Source organism: Macrobrachium rosenbergii, chromosome 3 (genome assembly GCF_040412425.1).
Source record: "Macrobrachium rosenbergii isolate ZJJX-2024 chromosome 3, ASM4041242v1, whole genome shotgun sequence".
Lineage (NCBI taxonomy): Eukaryota > Metazoa > Arthropoda > Malacostraca > Decapoda > Palaemonidae > Macrobrachium > Macrobrachium rosenbergii.
In genome coordinates this window covers 55,079,370-55,102,436 of record NC_089743.1, presented here as the reverse complement: position 1 = coordinate 55,102,436, position 23,067 = coordinate 55,079,370, and the positions used below count along the sequence as shown (strand labels likewise).

Here is a 23,067-nt window from a genome sequence, read left to right as displayed (position 1 = left end):
AGACGACAAGTAATTTTAACACGCCTGTATCAGGCCATACTGCTGACACGCGGGCATTCCTAATGAGCAGCCCACATGGCCCGGCCCGAGTGCTCAGAATGCAGAGTAATAATAACGGTCAGACATGTGTTATGTGAATGTCCTTAAAGTATGATAGACAAATCTTAATGTCTACTTTTGGAAATAGTCAGTGAAAGAAATTTTGTCAATCTTTCTCTCACATTTTCAATCATTCCAATTTTGATGTTCTGAAGCAAACTGTAATTTAATTAACAAAATATAAAAATAAGTAAATAATAAAATATGGAAATCCTTTAACATTTGAATTTTACAAAAGAAAAAATTTTTAAAATTTTGTTTAATTTATATTCTGGAATTTTAATATACCGCTTTTAGTATGTATGTAAGGAAGTCTGAGTAAATGTATTTATTGTATGAGAGCATGTGCTCATGTGCAGTTTTTTACTTCATTTAATTCATTCATCTTAGTATCGGATGATCTATTGGGTCCTCTAGCGCTGACTTGTGACTAGACCTAGTATTTTAATCAAATCCTTCGGCTAGCTCCTATGAGAGCTGGAAAGTCAGTTCATAGTGGTCTGGTTAAACTACCTTTTAATAATAATAATAATGTAAGGTTGTTGAGTTTAAGAGAAACCTAGGGGTACAGTGTACCTGGAGCACTCACCAGTTTTTAATGGTTGGGGTGGTGGTTCTTAATTTTGGTTGTAGGTAACAGTGTTGTGTTTATTCTGGTCTATGCCAAGGTCAAGGGCACTATTTTATTTGTCTTCATCAGCTGTCTGTGAACCTCCATGGCTGCAATACTGCCACACCCTCTGCAGGTTAAGATGAGTGTCGACCAGAGGCGGTACCCTCCTGAAGCAGCTCTCTTACCAGATAAGGTACAACAAGCATTGACCCAATGCTAGCAACCTCTCTAATTCAAAGTCATTATCTTTATTAATGTTTTGGATTAGAACATGTCCATGATTCCCACCTCCTCGCAATGTGAAATCAGCTGTGTAATTGCTTGGGAAGTCACTTATATAAAAATGACATTTTTATGATAAAGTTTTATACAGGCAGTCCCCGGTTATCGGCGGGGGTTCTGGCACCTGTTAGGGATGCATCAGCGCCGATAAGCGACGGCACCGAAAATTGCCGATTTTCGTCACTAGAAAGCGCTGTAACACCGGATCACCAATAAACAGAGACTGCCTGTATATACTTACCAAACAATTACATAATTGGAGACCGCCCTCCTCCCCTCAATGGACATTTAGGCATCAAACGAACTGAAGCTCTATGCTGAGTTGTACCTATCAATCCTGAAAGTGAGTGGGACTCTGTCACCTACACTAGTGATGGCAGCGCCATTGCAAAAATTTGAATTTCGTTAGATTGCCATGTAGAAAGCTAGTAGCTATGTGATTGGTGGGTAAGTATATATAAAACTTTATCATAAAAACGTCATTTTTATAAAAATTGCAAATGAGTGAAAATAACCATCAATCATGACTTGTTAGGCCATTTTGTTTTTCCTAGTGGCCCTTTATTTCTATTGGGAACGTTCAGTTAACCCACTACAATCCCCTATATCTAATGGTAATCCTCTACTCCCCCCCCTGCCTCCCAATCATGAGAAACTAGGTTTTTATGGTTGGGGTTTTGGGAAGACTGAACCCAACCTCACTTAATATGCAGTGGGGAGGGGTGGGGTTTGTAATGGGTTAGCCAGGTATTTATAACAAATGTAAAATTTGTGAGAATCAAAAAGTTTGTGTCCTAAATTTGGTTGGGTTTTTGAAGCTTGGTAGGAAGGCAAGTAACTAGTGGTAGGTTGGTGAGGAATTGGGAGAACCACCCACTCACTTTGTAAACAAGGCCCACTTTTTTCTTTGGCTACCTTACTCTGCAGCTGTTCTGGAAAACTATGTATTATGGCTGCTGTTAAAGACTTTCTCCCGAGTATTTTTTCGTATGATGATTAATGACTTTTGCTTGTTTATTTGTTCTGGTTTTGACTGGTAAGCATTATGGTGCCTGAGAATTCTTCTCCTAGTGGTCATGATAAGTGTATACAGTATATCCTAGGTTTGACCTAATGGATCTATCTATCTATCCAACAACTACAGGCAAAAATGAAAACGGTTGCCAATCCTGACCAGATTTGGCTTTATTGCCAAGCGATTTTTAAATGTCTGATGTGTAGTGATGTTTAAAATTTTACATGAGTTCCAGTATGTACATGTAGAGAGGTAGTTCATGATAAGTTTTAATTGTAATATGTATTGTACCGGCTGTTTTCAAATACTGTATGATATTAATTTGCTTCAGTACCGAATACAGTCATACCTTGTGTATCCACGTTTCTGGATTCACAAAATTTTCATTGAAACCTAACTAATTTGCATCTGCATTTTTTCACAAATCTGCATACATTACAAACATGCTTTCTTTATTTTATTGAAATGTACCTTTGTTATATGACACAATGTGACACATGAAGTTTACCTAGTTTACCGTCCTGACAGTGACAAAGAAAACATCAGTCATTAAGTTTACAGTCCCAGTCATTACTTGGTTTTACCTTACTGTGAGTGCAAAAGAAAATGATAGCCAATGAATTAGTATAGAGGGTAACATTAGTATACCGTACTGTAATTGCACTAGTGTGGCGAATACCCATTAGGCGATACTGTACTGTACTCTATTTTTATGTCAACCAATTATTTATTTGTGCAAAAGAAAATGATAGCCAATGAATTAGTATAGAGGGTAACATTAGTATACCGTACTGTAAATGCACTAGTGTGGCGAATACCCATTAGGCGATACTGTACTGTACTCTATTTTTATGTCAACCATTTATTTATTTTTTTAAGGGTAATGTGTTAAGCTAAATTTTAAATGAAATTAAAGTGCTTTGGGAGCATAATATGGGTCATATTTAGGGTTTAAACTCTAGAAATAAGCATTTATTAGCAATTTTAGTGACTCGTGGCAAACATTCGCAATTCCCCCTGACCCGCTACGGGTTCTGGAACCTAACCACACAAATGTTTGGGGTATTACTTTATTGTATTTTTAACAATGTGCACTTGTTGATATGTCAAGTTATCATATGAAATGGAAATGTGTGTGAAGACTGAAAGGTCATTACGATGTCTTTAGATAATTTTAAATTAACCCATTAATGTCACTGGCCTAAATGTTTTAAGCTTAGCTTTATGCACCAGCATTTACATAGTAACTAAAACAGTAACTAAAAGGACTACTCAAATTAATTTTATCTGTCTGTCACAAACTGAAATTCCATGAATTTTTAAACTTACTCCATAAATAATAATGAAGTCATTTCTTATTTCAGGTTGTGTCAAGGGGTCACATTAGCTCCATGTAAGCACTGATTGGTATCCTGAACTTGTAGACAGTTTTCAAGTTTTTAAAAAGAATTCTGTACAGATTTGAAGACTAAGGGTACAAATGGAAAGTCATAGCTGTGATTGCTGAATCTTTCTTTTAGAAGTAGTATTATATTGGTATTTATTAATTATATTTTTTATTTTCTTATTTAGTTTTAAGCATTTTACATGTTGCTTTGGTCTACAGTGCTTGGATTATGCATTGTACCAAAAATGGGGATATATCATTTGGTCTTTTATCATGTATTACTGCCAGATGGGTGTTTGTTATAATTGGTAATTCATTCAGATACAGCATTTATGAATTGGTTTGTTCCACTATAATTTATGTTCCATTGGTGGAACTGGTTTTTATGGAAAACTATTAGTGTGAATGCTAGTGTGTTGAATATTCATGTAAAGTCTGACTCTTGTTACCCTTTTTTTTCCAAAGTAGAAGAATGTTTCAGATGGTAAATATATCCTCTGTAGTTTGGAATTATATCTTGGCAAATAGAAAAATAGATATCTGATTCCATTTATTTAAAATGATTGGATCTTAAAGGTTGGTACTGTACTTGGCTACTCCAAACCACCTTCACATCTTCTATCTGCAGGATGTTGCCCACAGGTCCTTGGACACTTTCCTTGGGTCCTGTGGTGGCTGCTCAACAAGTTGTGTAGCTCATCCAGTGCCCTTAGCAGGACAGTTTGCATCTTACCTAAGATGTTGGTTTTGAAAGTGAGAGTGAATGGTTTGACTGATCTTCTTCCTCTCTCTCTCTCTCTTATTTCTCATCTACTGGCGGGCGGTGGAGAGAAATTGTCTGTCATGCACTGGAATTGGTCAGATACAGGTGAGTATCTGACCATATACAATACAAACTATTTTGGAAACCCTTTCCTCTCTCTTACAAGGGAAGAGAGGAAATAACAGCAAACAAGGCTGGTGGCTAACATAGTTTTGTTGGCTCCGACAGTTAAAGTTCCTTATTACACTACAAGACACAGTGTAACAGGAGTTCCACATTGTCTCTCAACCGAGATGTCTGGCTGGCAAGTAACCTTTTACTTTACAGTACAAAGGCATATGACTCCTTTCTTATGTCCCTCTTTAGCCAGGAAGTGAGCCCAGGTGAGTTGAACCTCCAGTTGGTTCTGAGGCTTTCTCGATCCTCCCTCCAAGAGTAAGTCTCCCATATGTTAAGACCAAAGGTTTGTTCTGTATATGAATAAATGACAAATTTTAAATCAATTTGTATTTTTCATAACTAACAAACCTGCAATCTTAACATTTACTGCCCACCTCAAGCCAACCCCTCATATTTTACCTGGGCTAGAGAAAACTGATGCAATGCTTCTGAGATGGGGTATGGGAGGTCGGCTCCTCTTCCTCACCGCCATCTTGGCCATCTGCTGATGCCACCAATTCATAGAAAAATTTTTTATCCGGACTCCAGCTGGCACTAGAGAATTTTACCCCTTAGGTTAAAACAACAGATTTGTTAGTTGTGATATATACAAATTGATTCAAAATTTGTCATTTCTCATTCAATTCGTGTTGATTGTCCTGTGCAGCCCATTTTCAGCTTTTGAACCTCTGGCTAGAAGAGAGAAGCTTGCTGTCTTTTAATTAAGGCCCAAGCTCCCATGTAACCTCCTCTTCCTCAAGCTCTGGTACTCCCCCCCCCACAAAGTTTGGAAGCAACTCGAAGCAGAGCTTTGGGTGGTAAAAGTATTGAGGGACAAGTATTTAATTCCCTTTCTGTCTCTTCCACCCTTTTCCCCCCTTTTCCCTGTCTCTGATTCCTTTTCCTCATATCTGCACAATCCAGGGAAACTTTGGGAAGAGGTATGCAATGTGCTGTTAAAGCAATTAGAGATAGTAGATGACAAGGAACCAGGCTTTTACAATCATCTTTTTCTAATCGCCAAAGATTTGGGGAACTGGAGAGCATGGTCCTGGCAGCTGTGAAGGGGCAGGACTGGAGTATTTCTGTAGACATGAAAGATGCCTTCATGTTCCAGTCCATCCCTGTTTTGTGTTTAAGGGCAAAATTTATCAGTTCGGGGCTTTATGCTTTGGTCTGAGTACAGTACCACTAGTTTGCTCAGGTTAGGCTCTTTAAGAGAAATGGGCTCACATTCTTGGGATAAGGATGATTCTCTATCTCAGGTTACATCAAGCATCAGATAGGAACCTAGTCAGAGGGTATTTTTATGTAAACGAGGTTGTTATGTTAGGCAGATGTCAAAAACATCCCTGTAATTCCTCAATATATACCAGACAAGCTTACATATTAGCCAACTTGTTGAGTCAGAAGGACCAGGTTTTACTGACAGTGGTCTCTTCACCCAGACATTTGCAAAAGGCTTTGGAAGCTGTGGAGGACTTTACCTATAGATCTCTTTGCTCCAAGCTTATCCTTTGCTGTTCCCTGTACCACCATACACAGGTCTGGGCGGTAGTTGCCCAGTTGTTTAGACAGGTTCTTTCTGGACTCTGCTTTTCCTCAATTTGCTTTAATTTAGAAAGTTCTCAACAAACGAAGAGGAGCTGTGAAATCATGTATGATTCTTATTGCGCCTTGATGGCCAAGAAGAGGATGTTGCTCCTTGTCTACTCCCCCACAGAGCAGATCTGCTGAACCAAACATTTGGCAATGCCTTCATAACCCTCTGATGCTTCAGTTAGTCACTCGAGGCTTTTCAGAACATCCAGGAAAATTATCTGGGCAGCAAGAAGGATCTCTACCATTGGGGTATTAATAGATTCTGGTGCCATTCCCATGGGGTATCTAGCACCTGTACCTGTTACTCGCCAACCTTGGCCAAGCAATGGAATGCTGTAAAATGGCTGACAGCAATACAAAAATCTGAGAGGAAAATGGAAAGAAGTTTACTAACCTTCGGTGCTCTTTTTAGTCAAGTTACTGCAAGGCGTAATTATACTCAGTTAACGACTAATTACATTTACTCAACGATTAATAACAGTAGTTTACAAAGTAATTATACTAAGGGCACATGTGAATAATAATAAATGAGCTACAATTACAAAGACTTGGCGGTGCTGTAAAAGATGAAATGCCTTGTCTCACGTGGATAGGTTCAGACGACAAATGCAAGGTCGAGCTGAGAGTGTCCATGGTCACTCACGATAAAGGCATCCCTCTGAAAGAGAGAGGTGTCGAATTAACTATAGGATTGGCAAGAATTCAAGCCCTAACCAACAACTTGCCCACGCATGGCACAGCCAATCAAAACTCACTGTATCGCACTTCATAGATTGGAATTAGACTAGCATATAAACAATGTGTTGCAAGCTGAGAAAAGGATTGACTAGGGGAACACAAGGAGAGCTTACTGACGAATGAAGAGAGAGTAATACACGTGGTGAGTCACGGGAGAGACTTGGAGTGGGGGTTCTTTAACAAAAGTCAAGAAATACTCGAGTCTTAGGCTTACCATAGGAGTCCAAAGCAACGATCCAGTATATGGATATCCTGAACTGAGGCCCGTCACACATTGGGCAGGGATTGGCAAACGTGTGGAGTGGTCGAGCAAGAACAAGGAATGTCTGCTCACTACCAGAACCAAAACACTTCCAGTGGCTCTCTCGCAGCAACCTGGAACACGAGACATTTTGGTGGCAGAGAAGGAAGAATACAGGAAGGACAAAATGAGAGAAATACGGGCAGTCGCCGGTTATCTGCGGGGGTTCCATTACGATAGTGTGACAAGACAATAAGCGAAAATCGCTGATAAGCGCCTATTTTCGGTTATTGGCGCCTTTTAGTACACGATTCTTGACACCAATAAGCAGAAATGGCGCATATTGGTGCCGAAAATCACCAATTTTGCTAGACAAGCACTTAAAAACTGGATCGCTGATGACCAAGCCCACCAATAACTGGGGACTGCCTGTATGCTATGTGGGCAGCCGTTTGCACTTCGTTTGCAAGGGGACTGCCATTTTATGAGCGATGGTTAACCTTGCACATAAAAACCTCTGTGTAGACAATGTTAAATTTTCATATATGTAACTTACCAAGTAATTACATAGCTATACTTTCTACTCACGTGACAGTTGAATATTTGAAGTTCACAGTAGCATTTCATTTATTTATGGTGTAGATAACTACCCCGCCCTCTATCAGGAGACAATAGGTACAACGTTAACAGTGATTGTCGGTACTTTTCTGCCGGCATTACCATGAACATTGAATGGTTTGGTGGTTGAATTTGAGGTTTTTCTTTGCTTTTCCCAAGGATTTGGTGAAGTACCATTATTTTGGTAGCTTTTCAGCTTAGCCTAGTGGTTTTTCTACAGCTTATTTACGATGTCGGATTCCAGTTCATCAAGTATTAGGTATTGTAGGGAGGGTTGCAAGACCCGAAAGACCAAAGTAGCCTACAATAGTCATACGATCTGTGCAAAATGTAGAGAACAATAGTGTTCAGTACATCTCACTTGTGATGAATGTGTTGGATGGGATGAGATGAAATGGAAGGTTCTTAGGTCTTATTTGGATAAGTTAGATAAAGATAGGAAAAGGAAGGCGGCTATTAGAGCCGAAAGGAGAGCTCAGAGCGTAAAGAGTAGAGTTCAGAGTGTAGAGCCAGTCACTAACATTCAACTCACTGATCGTAACATTACTTCTCATGCCCTTGCTTTATCCCCTATCCTTAGTCCTAATAATTCTCCATCAACTCCTATTCCTGGCTCCCATGCTTCCAATCCCAGTACCGTAGCCAGCCTTGAGAGTAAGGTCAAATGTAAATTCGATCTAGTTGCTAATACTGTGTCTAAGTTGGGTGAATCGCTTAAAGTCCTTATGGATGAAGTGCAGCATATGAAACAAATGTCAGTGCCAGTGGAGGAGGTGGCTGTCCATCCCGCTGACGCTCCCAGGCAAAGGTCACTGTTACACTTCCCTGAACCTGGGAGCAGACATGCTGGAGGTCCGAAGAAGGTTAGCAGGTTTTGCCCATGCAGTCGCCCCCTCATCCAACTCAGTGCTTCGTAATTCTGACAGCCGTTGGGAAAGCGTCACAGTGAGCGCCCACCAATTATCGTCTGACTCCAATAGTGACTAGTGCCAATAAGAGGCAGTTTTTGGCGCTTCCCAGGTGAATCTCGTCCCTAGAAGAGATGTCGCGATAGAGACGCCTCTCCCTTTTCTCTGAAGCATGCAAAAGACTGTTCCACTAGTCTGCAACCTAATCTGCAACCGGGTTGCAGTACGTGGCACAGCCCGTTCACTCTTCTTCCGAGCGTTCACATGCTGAACTTCATCACTCGGCTCACAAGCACTCTTCTAAGAAACGCTCTTCTTCTTCTGGGCGTCCATATGAGTGTCCAGAGTGTTTGTCAGACCGTCTCCCAGTCGTCAAGTGCTCGTCTCTGACTCCAGAGCGCCCTCCTTGCTCCACCGAGCGCCCACCCCAAGCCAGCTTGGTGCTAACCTAGCGCCCAGTGCCAGCTGTCCACCTGACTTCCACTGAATGCACACCTACGTCATCGTCATCTTCCGCTCGCGTGCCAGTTACGAACGAGATAAAGGAGGATCTCTGGTGGTGGATATCCAGGGTGAAGCTTTCAGAGGGAAAGTCTCTACTATTTCCGAGCCCCGACCTCTCCTATGCAGACTCCTCAAACCAGGGCTGGTTCCCTCGTCTGGACACTCGGGAAGCTTCAGGCATTAGGTTTCTGGATCAAAGGGAGCTGCATATAAATGCCAAGGAGTTATCGGCCATTCACCTTGGCCTGAAGCATTTTGGGAAAGCAGTAGCAAACAGAACCTTGGTGGTACATCCCGACATCACAGCTCTCTCCTATATATCAAGAATCAGGGCAGAACCCACTCATTCTCCCTTTGCCAGACAGCAAAGGAGCTGCTAATTTGGGCAGACCAGAATCAGGTCAAACTTATCACCAGATACATCCATGGAAAGATGAGCGTCTTGGCAGATGGATTAAGTTGATTGGGTCAGGTCCTTCCGACAGAGTGACCCTGCACTCGTGTCTGTGACAGCCTCTGGAAGTTGTGGGGCAGGCCAACATTGGACCTGTTTGCCACATCGAAGAATCACCTCCTTCCTCTATTTTGTTCACCAGTCCCAGATCCTCAGGCATGGGTGGCAGACGCAATGCTGGTAGACTGGTCGAATGTGGACCTCTATGCCTTTCCGCCATTCAGCACGGTGAGGGTGGGTTCTCAACAAATTGAGGAGTCACAGAAACGTATCGATGACCCTGATAGCCCTTTTTGGCCTCTCAAAGAATGGTTCCCGGACCTTCTCAAGCTTCTTGTGGACTTCCCAAGGTTACTGCCTCAAAGTCCACATCTTCGCAAACAGCCTCATCTTTGGAAGTTCCATCAAGGACTATCCACTGTAGCTCTGACAGGCTTCATACTATCTGGAAACTCGTCAGAGCGAAGGGCTTTTCAAAACAAGCTGCGGGAGCTGTTTGTAGATGTAGATGTAAGTCTACCAGCCAAGTCTACCAGGCCAAGGGGGCTATCTTCCGCAGGTAGTGCAGTAGCAATAAAATCTCATCTGCTAAAACCACTGTAAGCCAAATAGCAGACTTTCTCCTCTTTTTCAAGGCTTCCAAAGGACTCTCTCCATCGGCTATTAAGGCTATAGAGCTATGCTGGGATCAGTCTTCAAGCATAGAGGTGTAGACTTGGCCTCCAATAAAGACCTAATGGATCTGATTAAGTCTTTCAAGACTTACAAATAGGTGAAGAACAACTTCGTGTCATGGAACCTGGATGTTTCATTCAAGAATTTAACTAAGAATTTTTCTTGTTGCCTTGGCAACCGCCAAAAGAGTAAGCGAATTACAGGCTATAGACAAGCGCATCGGTTTTTGAAGGAAGATGCTGTATGCACCTTCATACTTGGCTTCCTTGCTAAGAACAAGTTCCCATCTAATCCCTGGCCATGCTCATTCTCTGTTAAACGCCTTATGAACATTCTAGGACCAGAGGAGGAGGAAAGGGCCCTTTGCTCAGTGAGGGCACTGAGGTATTATTTAGACAGGACAAAGAGAATCAGAGGCCCTGCCAATAACCTATGGTGTTCCGTCAAGAATCCCTCTAAACAGTTGTCTAAGAATGCTCTTGTCATTTTTTCTTAGAAGTTTGATCATCGAGGCACACTCTCAAATAGAAGAGGATATCCTACCTTCCTTTAAGGTGAAAGCACACAATATTAGAGCTGTTGCCACTTCGTATACCTTTAGGCATAGTATGTTGCTCGACTATCCTCCAGTTGACATACTGGAAATGCAGTTCCATTTTTGCCTCACACTATCTTAAAGAAATTGAAACGACATATGAAAATTACAGTGCCATAGGTCCATTATCAGTGGCTGGCTCGGTTTTGGGGGAGGAAGCATAGGAAACAACCCTTCCTATCCGTAACTCCTTCGCCTTGAAATTTTGGGTGTCAAGTTTTTTTTGGGAGAGCCTGGGATATTAATACCCGGAGTGCCCACCAGTCTGTGGTGGTTGTATGATGGTTTTAATATTTATTGTTGTTGGTGTTGGTAACTATTTTTTATTGGTCTAATGTATTTTGGAAAGGAGCAGTTTTCTTGTTTTGTTTTATGGGTGTTCGGAAGTCTCCACACAAGGCCCTAAAAGTATTGTCTCCTGCAGCTCTCAAAATGACCAGACCAAGGCAGTAATCATCTCCTGCAGCTCTCTTACAGGTACAAGCATTTTATCAATTTTATCAATGCTAACAGATTTTTATATTGTAAATTCATCCTCTTATCTGATTGTTTTTGGAACAGAATATGTCTATTTATCCCACCTCCTATCAATGTGGGATTCAGTTATGTAATTACTTGGTAAGTTAAATATATGAAAATGTTATTTTCATAATAAAATTAAGCTTCATACATACTTACCAAGTAATTACAAGATCAGATTACAAGATCAGAGCCCTCCCTCCTCCCCTCTGATGGACATTAAGCACAAAAGTAGTGACGATCGCCGTTAACGTTATACCTGTTGTTCCCCGATAGAGGGCGGGGTAGTTAGTTACACTATAAATAAATTAATTGCTACCGCGAACTTCAAATTTTTAACTGCTGTGTGGAAAGTATAGCTATGTAATTACTTGGTAAGTATATATGAAACTTAATTTTATTATGAAAATACCATTTTTCCAAATTCTCATAGATCCCAAAAACTTTTGGTCACTGTAATCAAGGGGTACCATTCTGTGCTAGCCTTAGTGCTATGGCATGTGGGTATGGACATTTCTTCAAATGAAGATATTCAGGAAGCTATTAGAGCCTTTGAAATTGAAAAGCCAAGGAATCCAAATCATAACTTAACCTGGGATTTGGACATGATTCTGAAATACCTTTGTCAAGCCCCTTTGAGCCTTTGGATTCAGCTTCCCTAGAAGATCTCGTTGCTCTATGTTAACTTGGCTACAGCAGAGAGGGTAAGTGAGCTTCAGGCTTTTCAACCAAAGTGGAGTTTGTTAGAGGACAAGCAGTTTTGACTATTACCCTTGTTTTGAGTGAAAAATTATTTCAATTCCAAGGCTATTCCAAGATGTATGAATACAGTGTTCATAACTTTGCTTCTTCAATTCCAGAAGAGAAGGAAACTCTCTTATGCCTGGTTAGAGCTGGAACCTGTTATCGGGAACATTTTAAGCTTCTAAGACTTAATGTTGCTAATCTTTTCTGTGGGGTGAGGAAGCCATCGTTTCCTATGAGAGAATGCAATATCCTTTTTCAGATTCCTGGTGAAGGATGCTTATGCCAAACTGGACTTTTTTTTTTCCTGTGCCTTTGTTAACAGTAAAACCTCATTATATTGGGGCAGTAGCCATACCCTTTAATTTATTGAAAAATCTCTCTTTAGAATGGTTATAGTAGCTGTGCAATGGAGATGCAGCCAGATCTTGAAATCTGCCAGCAGTGTAGTGGGCAGTGTCATATTCTGAACCTTATAAAGATCTTTCTCTCTACATATATCTTTTCATATTTAGGAAATAAAGTTGAGTTTTGGGGAACTTGAGAGCAAATGCACTTCATGTATTGGGAGAGTACCTTCATATCTGTTTTTCTTTCTTAGTGGTGGTTGTCTGTCTTTCACTCTGTTTAGTCCAGGCACAGGAACTTTAATCCCAGCATTAATAAAGCTGTTATCCTCCATATAGGACTTGGTAGCCTGACAACATATCCTTACAGGGCAGCAGATTTTGCCTGTCAGGTAAGAATTGTCGAAGCTTATTGGATTTTCATAGCTTTTAGTTTCTCTGTCAAGGGGACCTATGGATATTTACTTTATCCTACTGTATGCAATATATGAATCAGCTTTTGAAATAGAGGTAGGTCCATTTTAGATAGGGGAAGTTCTAATGTATAAAAGTAATTACAGTGAACCCCCCATATTCGCGGGGATGCCCAGACCCCCCCTGAATACCTAAAATCCACGAATACTTACAACCCCTCCTCTAAAAACGCTTATACCTGTCTACCATGAAAGGTCAAACACCAAAGTATGCCTAAAAATACCAGCATACATCAAATATACAGTACATTAAACTATTACCTTATTACTGTAGTAATCTTTGAAATGATACTATTAATATACAGTAATTTCCAAGCCATCTTAAACATTTCATTGTTACATTTATACGTACATGCTGTATGGCTTACAGCTGTAGGTGAAAATAATCCAGTCCCCTACTTATTCAACCACGCACATTTTCTTTCATACAGTTCAGTTACAAGCCGTCCCGTTTTCTTTTCAGGGGGAACCATTGGTATTTACGTATATGTAATTCACAAAAAGAGAGAGACAAAAATAAAAAAAAACTTATACAAATTTTTAAAAAAATTTAATACTACGTATATTTGTACCTGTCTACCATGAAAGGTCAAACACCAAAGTATGCCTAAAAATACCAGCATACATCAAATATACAGTACATTAAACTATTACCTTATTACTGTATTAATCTTTGAAATGATACTACAGGTTGACCATCACTAATCCGGCATCATTGGGACCTAGAGGGTGCCGGATTAGCCATTTATTAGGCTAGAATACACGAAACACAGTAGCTAAGCACCTCGTCCTAGAATTAAAATATCCCATAAATCACTACAAGTTGGTTAATAAAGAAAAGACAATTATCAAATACAGGTAGTGCTCGAGTTACAATAATTCGACTTACGATATTTCGAGTTTACGGTGGGGTTAGCAATTAATACCGATACGAAAATATTTAGGAAGTATTTTTAGATTTCACGCAGGCGCAGGCAGCAAGAGAGACCAACTTACAATAGACCAACTTCTTTTCCTCCATCTCTTTATTCCATCTGCTAGTTAAAAAAAGTAAAAGAGAATGATAAAAGTATTGTTAGTAACGTTATACTCTTGCGTAAATGCGTACAGCCATAAACAACCGAACGGGAAACTGTTGTTTTGCTAATAATCGTATCGGATAACAACTGTTGTGCTTGTATTTCAACCATCGCACGGTAATACACAATTACTGTAGTTATGTTACAAATGACGTTAAGTACTGTACAATAGGACTGATATATTTTTTACACTATACCCTTGTTCGCTTTGGAGAAAAGATCGGCAGGGAAATATACTGATACAGTAACTTTAAGCTGCAAGTTGTAGCTGAAGCTGAGAAAACAATATTCAAGCTGCTAATAACTATAAATTATCGTGCATCGGCAACATGGGTGAAACTCGACCGTAAATAAAACTGGAGAGAATGTATTTTAATCAAAACTAGTGGGCATGAAAGAATACAAATTACTACTGTTTTCACGCCGATAAAAGATAAATACGTAAAGCTCGTATTATGATGAAATCAAGAGAAAATAGCAAACGGAATCTTGACTTTTTTTTAATAAAAAAAAACATGACCCCAAAACGGCCAGCAGCAATTCCCGCAAACGTCATATATTAACGAAAAAATAGCTAAATTAATTTCACAACGAGACCTATTTAAGTTATATTTCAACTTAAAAACACTTCGTATAACGAAAAATATCCTTGTCCCAAATAAATAAAGTATCCATATTCATTTACGCTAACTAGAAGCAAGAAAAGCGCTTTGAACTTGGTTAAATGCGGTGACATACAATACGTAACGATATCGATTCCCAAAACAAAACATTGATTGCAATTTATAATACAAAAGCAATATGAGAATATACGCAATTGGGAACAATGTAGTAAAGCATAACTTTTTAAAAGATCCACGAAAAAGTGTAATGTAGGCTAGGCTACCAGTTTGTTGATGCAGCACTCCGCGCCACCAAATCGAAGCGGCCGGCGAGCGAGTTAGCGCAGCAACCCGGAAATTTGAAAATTAGTGCGGAAACATTAGAAATTACTCTAACTGAAATTTGTGCCAGATTACTGATTGTTCCGGACTACTGATTGCCAGATTAATGATGATCAACCTGTATTAATATAATTTCCAAGCCATCTTAAACATTTTATCATTACATTTATATGTACGTACTGCTTGGGTTACAGCTGTAGGTGAAAATAATCCAGTCCCCCCTACATATTCAGCCATGCACATTTTTTTTCATTCAGTTACAAGCCGTCCTTTTTTCTTTTCGGGGGAACCATTAGTATTTACGTACATGTAATTCACAAAAAGAGAGAGACAAAAAATAAAAAAAAAAGTATGCACATTTTGAAAAATTTAATACTTTGTATATTTGTACCTGTCTACCATGAAAGGTCAAACACCAAAGTATGCCTAAAAATACCAGCATACATCAAATATACATTAAACTATTACCTTATTACTGTATTAATCTTTGAAATGGTACTATTAATATAATTTCCAAGCCACCTTAAACATTTCATCGTTACATTTATACGTACGTACTGTATGGCTTAAAGCTGTAGGTGAAAATAATCCAGTCCCCCCTACTTATTCAACCACGCACATCTCCTTTCATACAGTTACAAGCCGTCCTGTTTTCTTTTCGGGGGGAAACCATTGGTATTTACGTATATGTAATTCACAAAAAGAGTGAGACAAAAATAAAAAAAAACGTATGCACATTTTAAAAATTTAATAGTACGTATATTTGTACCTGTCTACCATGAAAGGTCAAACACCAAAGTATGCCTAAAAATACCAGCATATATCAAATATACAGTACATTAAACTATTACCTTATTACTGTATTAATCTTTGAAATGATACTATTAATAGAATTTCCAATCCATCTTAAACATTTTATCGTTACATTTATACGTACGCACTGTATGGCTTACAGCTGTAGGTGACAATAATCCAGTCCCCCCTACATATTCAGCCATGCACATTTTCTTTCATACAGTTACAGGCCGTCCCGTTTTCTTTTCGGGGGGAACCATTGGTATTTACGTATATAATTCACAAAGAGAGAGAGAGAGAAAAAAATTTTTTAAAAAGTATGCACATTTTAAAAAATTTAATACTACGTATATATTAAGATTACAACATACGTAAATCATACGGGTACTCACCAGCGATGAACGTTGATTAAAGATGATGATGATGAATTAGCTGTGCATTGCAATGAATGACGATGAAGATATGACTGCACAGCAAAGCAGAGGAGTTACAACTCATCTGAGGGTGTCTCTTCACCTTCAGGAGGTGCTTCGGGAGACACTACTTAAGGCGATTGAGGTGGTGCTTGAGGCACTTCTTCAGGCGATTCAAGAGACACTACTTCGGGTGATTTGGGAGGCTGTGGAGGGGCCTACTCTTCGTCCGTTTGATTAACATGGTGAGAGCAGCTGCTGTCACTGCTTTTTCATGGTGGTGAGGGCTTGATTATGGGGCTCCAATGCTAGATCAAGGATGTTTGAAAACTTTAAGGAGCGTTCCATATAAGGATCCCATGTTGAAACATACTCCTGCGTATCCTTGATCATTCTCTTAATGTGGGACAGACGTTCCAAAGTCAGGCCACCCTCCTCTTCCTGCTGCTCCTCCCCTGAACCTGGCCTATCTTCTTCCTCACTGGCAGACTTCATCAGCTCTTCCAAATCCTGGTCCGTCAGGGGGTCAGAGTGAGCAGTAATGCGGGTGCTGATTTCATCCTTGGTGATGTCCTCGAAGCCTTCTCCACCTAAAATCCTCTCCAACTGGACAGCCATATTAATTGCTGAATGTTGAATTTCTTCAGGAGAGAAGCCCTTGTAATCTTGAACACACTCCGGCCACAACTTGTTCCAGCATGCGTTCAGGGTCTCCTTCTTCATGTTATTCAGTGATCGGCTGATGATGGTCAGACATGTGGCAATCATGAATTTATGCCAATAGTCTTTTAGCGTAAATTCACTGTCATTGTCCATTGCATTCACAAGGTGCTGGAGTTCCCGGCATAGAGGGCCTTGAAGGCACGGATCACACCCTGGTCCATAGGCTGGAGGAGAGAGGTGGTGTTGGAAGGGAGGAACTCAAGCTGGACTCCCTTGTAATAAAGAGTGAGAGGGTGGCCACCAGCATCATCCATCATCAGCAACACCTTGAACTCCATGCCCAAGTCGTTCAGGTATTGCCTAACTTGAGGGATGAAGCTCTGATGGAACCAGTACTCTATGAGGACTTTGGTGATCCAGGCCTTAGGGTTATGCATCCAGAACACAGGAAGCAATGCCTTGTTCTTATTCTTGAGGGCCCTGGGGTTTACAGCCTTGTAAATGAGGCCTGATTTAAGCATAGAACCAGCTGCATTCCCACACATGATGAGGGTAACCCTATCCTTCTGGGCCTAGAATTTGGAGGCTTTAGCCTCGTCCTCCATAAGGTATGTCCGAGAAGGCATCCTCTTCCAGAACAGGCCAGTCTCATCCATATTGAATAGCTGTTGTGGATGGTAGCCCTTCTCCTCGATGATTTTCTTGAAGGCCTCCGGATATTTCGCGGCTCCTTCAGTGTCTGCATAAAGCTGATTCCCCATGCAATGTAACAGACTTTAGGTGGAACTGCTTTTGAAATCGGTGGAACCACCCCTTGCTGGCCTGGAAACCTTGAGGCACTGATGATGGTCCTGCTTGGGGCTCTTCCCCCTCTGCTTCTTCTGCTTCTGTAGACACTGGTTCATCAAAGCCTAAGAATTCTAATTCACCTTCTTCAACGCCTTCCTCTGCCTGTACTATGTCATCGCCTTCCATAGCAGTTGAAAACTGCTGGTAGAGTTGTCGCGCTTTCTCGCGAATGATGTTGGAGTCAAGGGGCACGTTCTTCTTCCGGCAGTCCTTTATCCAGAATGCCAGAGCAGACTCCATCTTCACGATTGTTTTTCCCGCACTTTCGCAACTGTCTTTGCACTACCGAAGTAGCTCATACTCACAGACTTGCGTATCTCCGCCTCTTTCTTCTTGATATATCTTACTGTGCTCTCATTAACATTAAAATGGCGGCCAACCACAGCAAAACTTTTGCCCTCCTTTAACATGTCAAGAAGTTTCACCTTCTCCTCGAGTTTCATAACAGTCTTCTTTCTTTTAGACTCTTTGCCAGAAGTCTTTGAAGGTGAAGGAGCAGGGCGCTTTTTAGGAGACATTTTAGGGCTGAATACCGCTGATGCACAAAGATTAAGAAACCAAACACAAAGAAGCGCAATTTCACACGGTAAGAAGATGCTGCGAACTACGCACGAACTGAGAAGGATGCCATGGATGCGGTCTCCCAGATTCCATGTTCGCGAGTTGCTTATGATTGTTCAGCCAATCACCGCCAAGGAAAATGAATGGTGCTTCTGGATTGGCTGCTTTGCAGATGACAGCTAATAGTGTGTCGAGTATCATTGGTCCTGGGTACACAGCGTCCAGCATCTCGAGTTCTTTATACAGTACAGTATTTGCGGAGAGGTGGCTTGGGTGAAGCACTTTTAAGAAAAACAAATATATGTTATTGAAATTTTGCTGTGTTTACATTAATATATTACAGTACTGTAATATTTGGAAATTAGTAAATCATTTTTATCTTACAAAATGTACTTACAGTAGTCATGAATATATACTTAGTACATAATGCTACGTACCACAGATGTAGACATACGTATCCTGCTATTCCTGTTGTCTTACGTATTTTAGATATGCTCTACGTACTACCTGTAGTATTGTACTGTACTATGTATCATCCTAAAACACTTTTTGTATGTAATATTTAAAAATTATCCTACAACAAGACATTTAATAAAATGTATGTACTGTATGCGCAGAATATGTGTTAGTATATGTACGTGCAACACAGTAGTACCATGCCTATACCGTAGCAGCAGATTATCGGCAAATAACTCGTTTCATTGCTATCTCTCTATTGTGTGTTTTGTGTGTGCAGTACTGTGGCCTAAGAATATTTTTTGAAATCGTGCATTAAGATGTCCTCTGAATGCTCTGCTTCTTCTAAGGCCTTTGGCCAGTAGCCTACAATTAATGACTGATGAGAAGAAAGTAGACATGATTGGTTTGTTAAGAGAGGGAAAAAGTCACGGAGAAGTAGCAGCCCATTACGGCATGACATTAATTGCGGTCACGTGCATTGAGCATGAACAAGGTAAAATACTCATGCAGCCCTACTGTACCGACTTCGTTGCCATGTTCAAATACCTTAACATGACAACGCCTCCCGTCATTCATTGAACTACACAGCTAATTCATCATTATCATCATCTACAGCATACTGTAATCAACATTCATCACCAGTTACTACCCATATGATTTAACTTTAATATTTATTATTATTAAGGTACCCAGTGTAGTATTACATAACATTATTATTTAATTTCTATTACTATTATATGTACAGTACTGTAGTATTATTATTGATTTACGTTATTATTTAATGTTATTATACAATAAATAATATGAAAATACAGAATATTGCTATACGAAAAAGACAAAAAATCTGCATCCACGAATAGGCAGGTTTCCCACGAATATTTTTATAGACGTGTTCCACAGAAAAACCCACAAATATGTGAGTTTCCCGCAAAAAATTTTTAGATAGGTTCCACAGAAAAACCTGCAAATGGGCAAGTCCACAAATCGTGAGAACGCGAATAAGGGGGTTTACTGTATTTAAATATTTACCTTTTTATCCCTCCCCCCCTTCCTCATTGGCACAGAATATTAGGAACTAAATTAAAAACAATGGATGTTTGAACTTACAGTGCTTAGATTCAAACTCACCCATGAAGATAGATTCAAACTCACCCATGAAGATTACAATAACACTAAATCACTCACCCACATAGAAGGATATACAGTAATTTTATTTCACTCGTACAAACATGTATCTGAAAATTTATCCAGAAATTCTTCCTGTCCTGTTGAGAAAGCTGTTAACCCTTAAATGCCGAGTGGACGTATCGTACGTTGACTAAATTTGTCTGTTGGGTGCCGAGTGGACGTACCGTACGTCGACTACAAAAATTTTGACCTTTGGTCAAATTTGACTCGACCTAAATGGTAGAAAAACGCAATTGTAAGCTAAAACTCTTACATTCTAGTAATATTCAATCATTTACCTTCATTTTGCAACAAATTGGAAGTCTCTAGCACAATATTTCGATTTAAGGTGAATTTTTGAAAAAAACTTTTTCCTTACATCCGCGCAGTAACTCTGCCGAAAATTTCAGAAATTCTTTCGTCATTTTGTCGTAATGTTTGCACCGTTTTATATTAGCCGTTACATAAAGTTTTATTTATGAAAATGTGCGCAATTTCATGTAAAATACAACAAAAAACAACCCATGGATGTAGCTTTTATCAGTTTGGAAATATTTTCATATAAATCACGATAAGTGCCAAAATTTCAACCTTCGGTCAATTTTGACTCGACCGAAATGGTAAAAAAACACAATTGCAAGCTAAAAATCTTACGTTCTAGTAATATTCAATCATTTACCTTCATTTTACAAAAAATTTGAAGTCTCTAGCACAATATTTCGATTTATGGTGAATTTTTGAAAAAAACTTTTTCCTTACGTCCGCACCAGAAATTCTTTTGTCACTTTGTCGCAATGTTTGCACCGTTTTATATTAGTTGTTACATAAAGTTTTATATATGAAAGTGTGCACAATTTCATATAGAATACAACAAAAAATAACTCATGGTTGTAGCTTTTTATCAGTTTTGAAATATTTTCATATAAATCACGATGTGCCAAAATTTCAACCTTCAATCAACTTTGACTCGACCGAAATGGTCAAAAAACACAATTGTAAGCTAAAACTCTTACATTCTAGTAATATTCAATCATTTACCTTCATTTTGCAACAAATTTGAAGTCTCTAGCACAATATTTCGATTTATGGTGAATTTTTGAAAAACTTTTCCTTACGTCCGCGTTCGGTAACTCTGCCGAACATCTCAGAAATTCTTTCGTCACTTTGTCGTAATGTTTGCACTGTTTTATATTAGTCGTTACATAAAGTTTTATATATGAAAATGTGTGGAATTTCATGTAGAATACAACAAAAAATAACTCATGGTTGTAGCTTTTATCAGTTTTGAAATATTTTCATATAAATCATGATAAGTGCCAAAATTCAACCTTCTGTCAACTTTGACTTGACTGAAATGGTAAAAAAACGCAATTGTAAGCTAAAACTCTTACATTCTAGTAATATTCAACAATCATTTACCTTCATTTTGCAACAAATTTGAAGTCTCTAGCACAATATTTCGATTTATGGTGAATTTTTGAAAAAAACTTTTTCCTTACGTCTGCGCGGTAACTGTGCCGAACATCTCAGAAATTCTTTCGTCACTTTGTCGTAATGTTTGCACCATTTTATATTAGTCGTTACATAACGTTTTATATATGAAAATGTACGCAATTTCATGTAGAATACAAAAGAAAATAACTCATGGTTGTAGCTTTTATCAGTTTTGAAATATTTTCATATAAATCACAATAAATAGAAAATATTCTACTTTTGGTCAACTTAACTCGACCGAAATGGTCAAAAACTGCAATTTTAAGCTAAAACACTTACAATCTAGTAATATTCAATCAATTACCTTCATTTTGCAACAAACGGTAAGTCTCTAGCACAATATTTCGATTTATGGTGAATTTTTGAAAAAACTTTTTTATTATGTCTGCGCGTTACAAATTCATGCATCATTTTTTGATAATATTTTCTGTGTTGCTTTGATCGTTTTACAATTTTTTATATACCAAAATCATTGCAATTTAGTGTACAATACAAAGAAAAAAATATAACTCATTAGCTTTAACCGTTTTGCTCACAGCACGATTTGTATACAATTATATATGAAATTTTTTTTTTTTTTTACGCTGTCATATATTTCAATATTTATATATGATGATATTTTTTTCATTTCTGATGGTTGCATACTAAACTCCAGGCAATGACAAAAAAAGGAGCCAAAAATGAACTCTTAATCTTAAAAACTAAGTGTGCTATGATTTTTTGAAAAAAACTTTTCTTCCGCTTGGGCGCTAACTCCCGAATGCCGCCGGCATACGACAGACACTTTTTTAAGGGTTAAAGAACAATAGGAAATGACTGTTGGCAAAACAGCACAAAAATATGATGTATACCCAGAAGATCAGAGCTCCCTCAACTCTATATTTGATCTTGATGTGTACCAGCTTTCATAGCTTGCATGTGAGGTTGCCAAGAAAGTTTTCTAGGCAGCTAGATGCATACTTGTAATCCCCCTGGTCATATAGCTATGCACATGGTCCCTGCTGTAAGAGAGGTTCCTGACTTTTTCATCATCATTACCATAACCATCCTTTCTTATCCTTTATGGCATTCTCTGTGGTGTAAACTCCCCAAAGTCAGTTGCCTCCTCTGAGTCGCATCTAATGTAGAATTGCTTTCTTTTGCTACATTAGTCATTCTGGGGGTACCCTGTGGCATAGTAGGTCTCCCAACCTATTGGCATTCCCTGTCGGTTAGCTACATACAAACCTATCAATAGGGTTTTATGTCTGAACATATCATAGATGCTTAGGTTGCCCCACAGTTGCAACTGTATGTCTATACCCCATGCCACTGGGTCTGGCTGAGGCAAACAGTACAGTAATACCTTGTGCATACGCGTTTCAGGTTTCACGAATTAGCAGATTCACGAAATATTCATTGAAATCTAACGAATTTGCATCTGTTATTTTTTCACGGATCTGCGAAATTTGTAAAATCCTTGAAAAACCCTACAGAAGTTTGTATGTTTAATTTTTGGAGTAATTTGTAAGGTTTCATGATTTCAAGTGTAAAATCAGTAAGAAAAATTTGTATTTTCATTTTTGCACATAAATATGATACAAAGGTAAACTTGCGTACTTTATGTTAAAGTAAAATCCCTCAAAATCACAAAACAGCTGTCAATGTAAACATACCTCAGTTCCCCTCTCTCTCTCTCTCTCTCTCTCACTGTCGGCACTGTACATGTCCTTTAATGAAATATGAATCACTGTATCATTAATTTAAAAATATAAAACTAAAACTCCAGGAAGTTCACGAAGCCATCGAATGAGAGTATGCATACATAGGTACGTTAAAATTTTTTTTATTTGCTTTGACGTAGGCTCCATGATGACAAGCTATTGGCTGGAAGGGTTGGAAATAGCCAGTCACACAGCAGGGTACCA

The 23,067-nt window shown here is 39.1% G+C and overlaps 1 protein-coding gene across 6 annotated transcripts in view; it reads left to right on the top strand.

Annotated features, from left to right (window-relative positions):
* The window catches only part of LOC136855870 (bromodomain-containing protein 7-like), a 220,400-nt gene that overhangs the window by 22,155 nt on the left and 175,178 nt on the right, over positions 1-23,067 (top strand). For 3 of the 6 annotated variants that reach the window (XM_067133269.1, XM_067133302.1, XM_067133277.1), the window contains exon 2: positions 3,374-3,402. The gene's annotated coding sequence lies outside the window, so the exon portion shown is untranslated. Of the gene's footprint in view, positions 1-3,373; positions 3,546-23,067 lie in introns of all 6 variants that reach the window. The other 3 variants (XM_067133285.1, XM_067133313.1, XM_067133293.1) reach the window with 1 other exon arrangement.